This window comes from Tachysurus fulvidraco, chromosome 1, assembly GCF_022655615.1.
Source record: "Tachysurus fulvidraco isolate hzauxx_2018 chromosome 1, HZAU_PFXX_2.0, whole genome shotgun sequence".
Classification (NCBI taxonomy): domain Eukaryota; kingdom Metazoa; phylum Chordata; class Actinopteri; order Siluriformes; family Bagridae; genus Tachysurus; species Tachysurus fulvidraco.
The window spans coordinates 43577487-43586497 of NC_062518.1; positions in this window are offsets into that span (position 1 = coordinate 43577487).

The window sequence follows — 9011 nt, forward strand, 5'->3', positions numbered from 1 at the left end:
TGAAGCACGTACACAGAAAGAGGGAGAAACAGAGAGAGCAAAACGAATACGAAGGAAGGAAGGAAGGAAGGTGTGAGAATAGGTAATCGAAGGATAGATAGGAATAATGTGAAAGACGATGACAACGTAGATCAGAAATCAGAAGCCTTTGAGTGGCAGTGAGACAGATTGAAATGTAGAGACAGTAAATGAGAGAGAGGGAGAGAGAGAAAGAGAGAGAGAGAGAGAGAGAGAGAGAGAGAGAGAGGAATAAAGAATAGATCAGAAGTCTTTGAGTGGCAGTGAGACAGAGTGAGATGCTAAGACGAGTACGAGAGAGCACAGTAAACGAGAGAGAGAGAGAGAGAGAGAGAGAGAGAGAGAGAGAGAGAGAGAGAGAGAGAGAGAGAGAGAGAGACTCTAAGAAAACAATAGAAAGAAAGAGAGAAAGAAAAAGAAAGGGGGACAAGATCAGATCATTTTTGAGGTACACTGAGTGGGTAAGAGAGAGAGAGAGAGAGAGGAGGAGAGCGAGAGTATAGAAGAGTTAGAGATAATGCGTTAATTGATTTTAGTGGACAAGCCCATATGACTGCCAGTACAAATCATTTTAATGATCTAAACTCGAACTTTTAAACAATTTATATTCAATTTACGTTTCTATATTGTCCAAGTGTCCAATTTTTTTAGTTTAGTTGTGTAAAACATTCTCATCTCAGATATCTAGATCAGCTCCACTTATTATAATAATTTCAGTAAACAGTTAACCAGACAGGTCTTAAACAAAAACCCGTTAAAAAACAAAAAATAACCGGCCATGTTTCAAACAAATTTTTGGTGAAACCTACAATCACTCTAGCAGACAGCATAAACAACCTAAGAAACTTCCACTACCTATTGTGATGTCTTTATTGGCGCTTACGCGTGTGAATAACTGACGACAGCAGGCGGTCTCCACTATTTACACTAATTTTAAAATTGGTCTCAGGTCTTTGTGAGGGCAGCTTGAGATCTGTTGAATGGTCCATTTCTCATACAATGTGGGCTGAGACGTGTGCCTTATTTTTTGTCTTATTAATAATCAATATGTGGTTCTGTCACTGAAAGCAACAAAATCAGCAACCTTTTCTTTTCTTCGTTTCATTGTCTTTCTGGACTCTGTGCTGTGTCCTTCCTTGTTTCTCTCCACATATCAAAACATAAAACCAATAAACTGAATGATAAAAAACAAATTTTGTTTGACATCATTTTAAAACCCCTCCAAAAACCACAAAACCAATAATCAATCGTGAATATAATATGAAATAAATTTCTCCGCCTTTAGCCCCTCCCTCTCCATACTCATCCTTTTTACTCACAAATAATTAAAAATAGCAAATGTAAGTATCAACCTTAAAATAAAATTATACTGTACAAACCTGCTAGGCTGTGTTTACACTCAACTCAAAAATCCCAAACCTACTTTTTAATAATATGGAGAGGTAAAAAATATTGCACCCTGGGACCTGAGGACACTCTAAGCTCTTTGATGTAGATGTATCTCATTAAGACGAGGTTGAACAATGGGAGAAACCGGTAGTACGCCATCACATCACTCTATGACGCATCAGTCACTTTTCACTCACAAGGCCACACCCCATTACAACCTTAGATTTTTTCCACTAATAATAAACAACACCTTATCTTAGACGATGCCTCAAGAATCTCCACGTGCTTGGGGTCGAATTTTGCCTCAGCATTAAAGTCACGCGAGAGCATGCTATACCAGACATGCTAGATGCTGCCCTGATGACAGAAACCATGTGACTTCCTCCAACAGAGAAAGTTCCCATCACACGTGATTCAGACCTTCCTATATAATAAGTACAACGTTACAAACTGAAAGAGTTTTTCTATGACGTATAACAATTAACCACCTCTTTACCCAAATTACATTCAGTCCCTCTTGTAATCATGCCCTCTCTGAAGAACACCACTATATATACCACCTTAAAATTATTAATACGAGTCGTATCACTTAATTACTAGTTTCAGCAAATGTCAGGATTGTAATTACATGTTATGAAGGTGGATGATGGGTTGCGCTAGGACAGACACACGTGCTCAGAATATGTCTGGTGAACAATGACAGGAAAACGCAAGCACTAACCCTAAACAAAAATAAGATTTGGTTGTGCTCACTTTTCGTATGATATCTGATTCGTCATTCATTTTAGCATTTCCTATATTCTACAAAATATGTAATCCATAACTTACATACCAGGGGAACTTAGTGCCCCCTGCTATCCTACTGACCCTAGGGTCCCTACGTGTATCCTTTTGCATGTTCTGTACAGCAGTCATGACAATTAGTTTATCATTGTTTAGTGTTTTATGGTTTGCGCCTAATAAGATCAAAATGTATCTTGATCCATAAATTAAAAAATAGCTTACTACATTAAGGACCTATAAAAAATTAAAATCAAATCTTTTAATGCCAAGCAAATGATTTGTCACCATGTCAATATCCATTTCTACTGTCTAGTAGTGAAAAATCGAATCCTATGTTTCCTGCCCTATTGTAAGCTGTGTCCTTGTTAGGAACATAGTCTGTTATTGAATGTTAATATCTGCTAATTTAATTGTCCTCATCCTAACATTATATCGAAAATAAAAGTCATTAATTCGTCAGAGGCATGGGTGAGGTATGCAAATAATTCTTGAGCGCTGAGTTGACAATACTGTGTAACCTTAATATACACGGTGTCAGAGCTTTTCTCATAATTGCGGCTCTCAAAATGTGTACACAACAATCACAGTAACACATATAACACCATTCAACTCAAATACACACGTATTGAGTCGATTCAGAGTTGATTCATTGATTCACTGTAACTGATGCACCGCGAATTCCCAGTTCTGTGTAATATATAAGTGTGAGCATTCTCAACCTATTAATTAAGACCCGGGTACTTTGACCAAAGGCAGTTGCACGTCTCACTATCTGTTTAGTGTGAGGTTGTTGGCCACCGTACACTGTGGTACATAGTATCTGATAATTATGTCGAGAGCGATGAGAGTGCTTTATCACATGTATGACTTTTAATGAAAGCCCCTAGACTGTATATGGCTGGTGCCAGACAGAAATATTGATTGGTTTCTAATCCGACCTCCTTCAAAGACGTCCAAATTTTTTTACAACAAATTATCTCTTCACAGGATCACGAGTTCTAATAGTCTCCCAAGTGTCAAATTTTTTTTAGTTTGTAAAATTCTCATCTCAGAATCTTATATCCAGCTCGAACGATAGGAATATGTTCGAAACCAGGTTAAACTGTTTTAAAAAACCCTCTATTAAAAACACTGTATTTGTGTGATCAACATGTCCTACATCATCCTACATATGATCGCACCTCTAACAGACATAAGGCTAGCCACGCATAATAACATAGGACGGCACAAACCTCGAGCGTGACCTTCTAACTTTCCCTCTCCGCAAGACTAAACCTATTTTGTCGCTTACAGTGGAAGAGGCACCCCTCGTTGTGTGATTCATAGTTAGTGTGACCAATCATAGAGTCACTGTATGAACACCATACTACGGTCCCATACCCACTATTTACCTAGTATTTTACTAGCACAATTTTTCTATTGATGATGCGCTGTCCAAATAAATAAGAGCATACTTATAGATAAAAGCAATCAAATTCCATCGAGTGTATGTTCTGTTATGTCTTGTTTGTAAGGTTTTGAGATCGTCTTTCGATACACATTGGGTGCAACACCTTACAACAATACTCTGTTCGTATATTTACTCAATTCTCTACTTTACTTACACATAATTTCTCTATTGCACAATACACGACACAAGAGATACCATTTCGTGTCTACTCAACCGGTCGTGTACTATGCCTTGTTCTATCGTTGGCGTCATCAATGAAAACTAAGAATCTCACAACTTTTTGCTCACTTGAAATATTTTAAACCCCAATTTAACCCCTCACCAGGGATTCGGGACGGAGATGTTCGATAGATATTCGCGGCACGCTCACATTCAGTCTGCAGGCAGTCTCTTTATGTGCATAGAATATGATGATTAGATTAGAAAATATGAGTTTTTGGCATGTGTCTCCCAAATGTACCGCTCTTCCAGACTATAAATTTGCTCACTAGTTAACGGGGACTTCCTTCCTGAGTGTCGTTACTGTTTACACTCAACCTAAATCAGTGTTTAAGGAGGCCGAAAAAGATCTATTGCGTTCCTCGCTCTCCGCCCCCGGTATGATGTAGAGTCCCAACTAGACCTCATGCCGGGAAAGGTGAAATTAGGGGGGGTTTGGAGTTTGCGCATGTTCACACCAACGCTCAATGTCGTGAAGTCAATTTTGCGTATCCAGTACACGATCAGATGCTGAGGTGACTGGTGAAGGTTCGTCAATGAGAGGGGCTCGTGTGGTGAATAGTGCTTGTTCGCCCCCTCTTCGCAGTCAGTCAAAAGCAGCAAGTATGGTAATTGGCCACATCACCATAAAACACTCCTGGCCGTCTGATGACAAAACATCATGATCCTTCATCTCCAGTGGCATTCCTGCTCCAGAGGAGTGTCATCCTTGCACAACTATCGATATGGTAACTTGCTAGAAGTTCCGAAGGTATATGAATTCAATACCATTTAACCTGATAGTCAACAAAGGCTCCCCGTGACCCAGAATCGTTCCTCCAGAAACAGCGCCAAGAAATACTTGTCCCAGTTGATCCAATGTGCGCGATTGTCTTACCAGCCGATCTGCTAAATCTGCCAAACTCTGCTGCACAAACCTATATCTGACAATCACAACGATCTAAAAATCTTAAACTTACTTATACTAACAACATCCACACCTTATAAGCGATCAGATATAGTTTTGCAGGAGCTGACCAACCTATTGGAGTCCAACGATATTTTGTGTGACTAAAGTATATCGTGACCCATTTAAATGTTCTCACACACCCTAGTTGAATTGTAGAAGGTATTTTATAACATTTTATCTACCATAAGGGAATTTAGAGGGCACTTTGACAGATTCTTTGACCATAGGGGCAACCTACAGGGCACTTCATCATTTTTATCTGCCATAGAGGGCACATTACCATATATTATCCACTGTAGGCGGAACCTACTGTAGAGGACCCTTTTAAGGCGTATTGGCCTCGTGATAATCCTGTGTTATCGATATTTCATTACAGTCTCGTACATTTTATCACTAATTCTAACCAAGACCCATTTCCTTTCCCAGTAAGAGCCCCACACACAGACGGGACAAACACACAGGTATCAACTTCAGAAATTAACACATTTATTAATCAATTTTATTAAAGGTGTGATGGTATAAACTTTTTTTTTTTTTTCAGTGCTCAATGAGTATACAGTATTAGTGGTAAAGGTGTTGATATATTTGTTTTCACAAAAAAAAAATGGATATTTGCAGAAAATAAAATTGATAAAAATGTCCATAAAATACCCCACCGTGTGACATGATGCGATCATAGAGTCTCCGGTTCATATCAGGCTGCATCGCACCACCACGCTGTTGATTATTTATCTAAACCAGTTTTATTCCCTACATACTTAATGCAGTACTGCTTTCTTAAACATTACACGGCTTTTCATTTGTCTAAACCCACAAGAAGGAAGCCCCTGCCATTAAAAGCTTTAGTTCTGTCATCTTGACACATGGAGCTCCTTACACACTTACTGTCCTGGCTGTTAATGTCCACATGTCAAAATAAGCCCAAACACCCTCTTTATTACGTCTGCTGATAGGCTACTGGCTTCTCATTAGCTTTAATGGTTCACATTTGCTTCTTCACTTAATTCGTTTTTCAACAAGACCTTTCCATTGCTTTCTCCTTCACTCGGCTTACACACACACACACACACACACACACACACACACACACACACACACACACACACACACACACAAGCTCAGATATCCACAGAGGAGCGCATTAGCTGGTGTAGCCAGGAGGATGTCAGTGAGTCAAACATTCAGTCAGTGTTTTGAAGGAAAGGTCTCTGGGAAACTGGAATCTGTCCTGGACTCTACAGAATCGATTCCAAAGAGTCGACTCGTAAATCAAATGAACAAATCCAATCTTAAGGACGTTAAAAATCCTCAAAAAGCACCAGAACTAGAATCTTTAGTGAACAGCGTCTCTGTCTTGACCGAAAAGTCTCTGGGAAACTGGAGTCTGGCTTGGAATTCCCAGAATCGATTCAAAAGATTTGGTTCATGAATCAAACAATTGAATCTAATCCTAATGAGAGTAAATAATCCTCAGAAAGTGCCAGAAGCAGGATCTCCACTTTGCAGACCACCCTGTCGTTGATTATTTTTCCATAACAGCACGGACTTAAGCGTTTTATTTCTCACCGTTAGGCAAATAAATGAATTATGAATGGTGCTAAAAGATAAACCCGCTTGATGGACAGTAATGAAATGAAAATCAGACGTGTTTGTGTTCCCGTCTCCTTCTTCACCGACTTGATCGTGGATTTCATTTCCTCTTTGTATAAAATTTACTTCAGCAGCACATTTGAACGGTAATGCGGTCGTACATAAGTTTGTTGCGTTCCTTCACATCCCTGACATCCTGTCACAGTGTAAATCGATTTAACTCTGCAGTAAATGAACTGAGGTGAAGTTTTCACACTCAGGACCTCCAAAGATGTCGGTCGTGTTATCGGTCGACGTGTTCGTAAATAGGAATTGAGATATTGGTGTGAAGAAATGTAAACACGGCCTAAATTATTACTGACATGTTCCTAATTTGCCCCTTCACCCCTCCCCCTGGCCCCTGGCCCCCTGTGGATAGGCCACCCCTGATGCCTGTCACACCTGGTGCTGAAAGGGATTGGGTGTATATTATCCGCTAGGAGGTGGCTAGTGGAGGTGGGGTGGGGGGTGGGTTTGGTGGTTGGGGAGTCAGGGGGCCAGTTCGTCTTTCCTCCCTCTCTCTCTCTCTCACACACACACACACACACACACACACACACACACACACACACACACACACACACACACACACACACACACACACATACACACACAGAGCGGTGTTTAGGGAGGTCAGGGCTCTGCTCAGCCTGTTTACTGCACTGTCCATCACCACTGCAGGCATCTGCTGGTCAACCTTCTGTCTCTTTCGTCTATAACTCTCTCTTTCCTTTTTCTCTTCAGTGTTGCATTTAACTCTCTCTCTCTTCTCTCTTTCTTTTTTCTCTTTTTTTCCCCATCCATTTCTGTCAAAGTCAGATGCAACCTCAGTTTTGCCTAAGAAGAAATGATGCAGCTTTACAACAAGGACAAATTATGCAGCAATATGTTATTATTATTATTATTATTATTATTATTATTATTATTATTATTATTATTATTATTATTATTATTATTATTATTATTATTAGTCCTAGTAGTAGAAATATTTAGTAAAATAATTCAACAAAAACAAACAATAATAAACCTCAGTACACAAATCCCCATCAGTGGAATATTTGGGTTCATTCATCTTTGCTCCAATATAAACTTTGTACAGATGGATAGATAAAGTTTATAATAACTATATAACAAAATGCACGCCTTTAATAATGTAAATCAAAATCCAAAATTAATATTACTAATTAATATTACTATTATATTCATTCATTAATTAATAAATATAACTATTTTATTACTATTTTTTATTACTATTTTTTTATTGTAAAAATATCTAGAGGAGTGGCTGGATAATTAAACATTTTTGTTGGGGCCACAATAAATAAAAAACAAATGAATACACAACAACAAAAACAACAACAACAACAACAACAACAACAACAACAACAACAACAACAGTATGTTTGACATGTAAAAAATGATGTAAAAAATCTTTCATATGATCTCATTATTTAATAATAAATCAATAATAATATTTACAATAACTCAAATGTTATAAAATAACAATAAAAAGCAACAAAAATAAAAAGGAAATAATAAATAAATAAATAAATAAATAAATAAATAAATAAATAAATAAATAAATAAATAGATAGATAGATAGATAGATAGATAAATAAATAAATAAATAAATAAATAAATAAATAAATAAATGGGGGGGGGGGGGGTCAGCCAACAATATTTCTCATCTAAACAACAAACAAACAAACAAACAAACGGATACATTAATAAAATAATTAATTAATAAATACTCAGTTTACTATGGCATTGCTTTAAAGAACCTTTTTCAGAGTAAGACATCTAAAGTGTTAAAACCTCCATTGTATCTTTCACACACACAGAATAAAGGCTTCCCCCAGCACTATTTTAACACGCGGTATTCACTAAATATGAACTAGTAGTGAATTCAGTAGTCCAGTGAAAATTAAAGCAAGTACAAGAAATAAAAAAGGATTAAAGGTAAAATGTTGAAAGCGAGCTACTCTTCTGAGCATGCTCAGTGTCGAGCCAGATTTCTCTCTCTCTGTTTATCTGCTCTGCCTTGGTCCAGAACACGTGTGGCTGGGATTGTGGGACAGCTCCCTCAGGCTGGAGGACCACACATGTGGAGAGCGTGAACTCTGAGCTGGCTCGAGGAGAGAGAGAAAGAGAGAGAGAGAGAGAGAGAGAGAGAGGAGAAGCAGAGGTCCAGCGGTGGCCAGAGGTTCAGTTACCTAAACGTCAAAATGCAGAGAAGCTGCTGATCTTTCGAACCGGATCTGAGCGGCGCTCTCAGAAAAACCTCCTGGCCAGCGCTCTGTATATTTGCATTTGCTTGTTGCGGTTCTTTGGGGCTTACTGGATGTTTGTGGTCCTGTATTTGAAGCAAGCTCCTTCACTTTCCAGAAGGTTTAATCTGATCTGATCGAGGGGTTACCGTTCCTCACGCTGTTATTATATCCCTCAAGTTCATTATGTCTTGTATTATTCCTTCGCTTTGGTTTGAGATTCAGATACAGTGCGGTTAGTCGTGTGAAACAGAGTGCACACGGTTCGGTCAAATACGGTCGCAGTAAACGTGAAGAGAAACCAGAG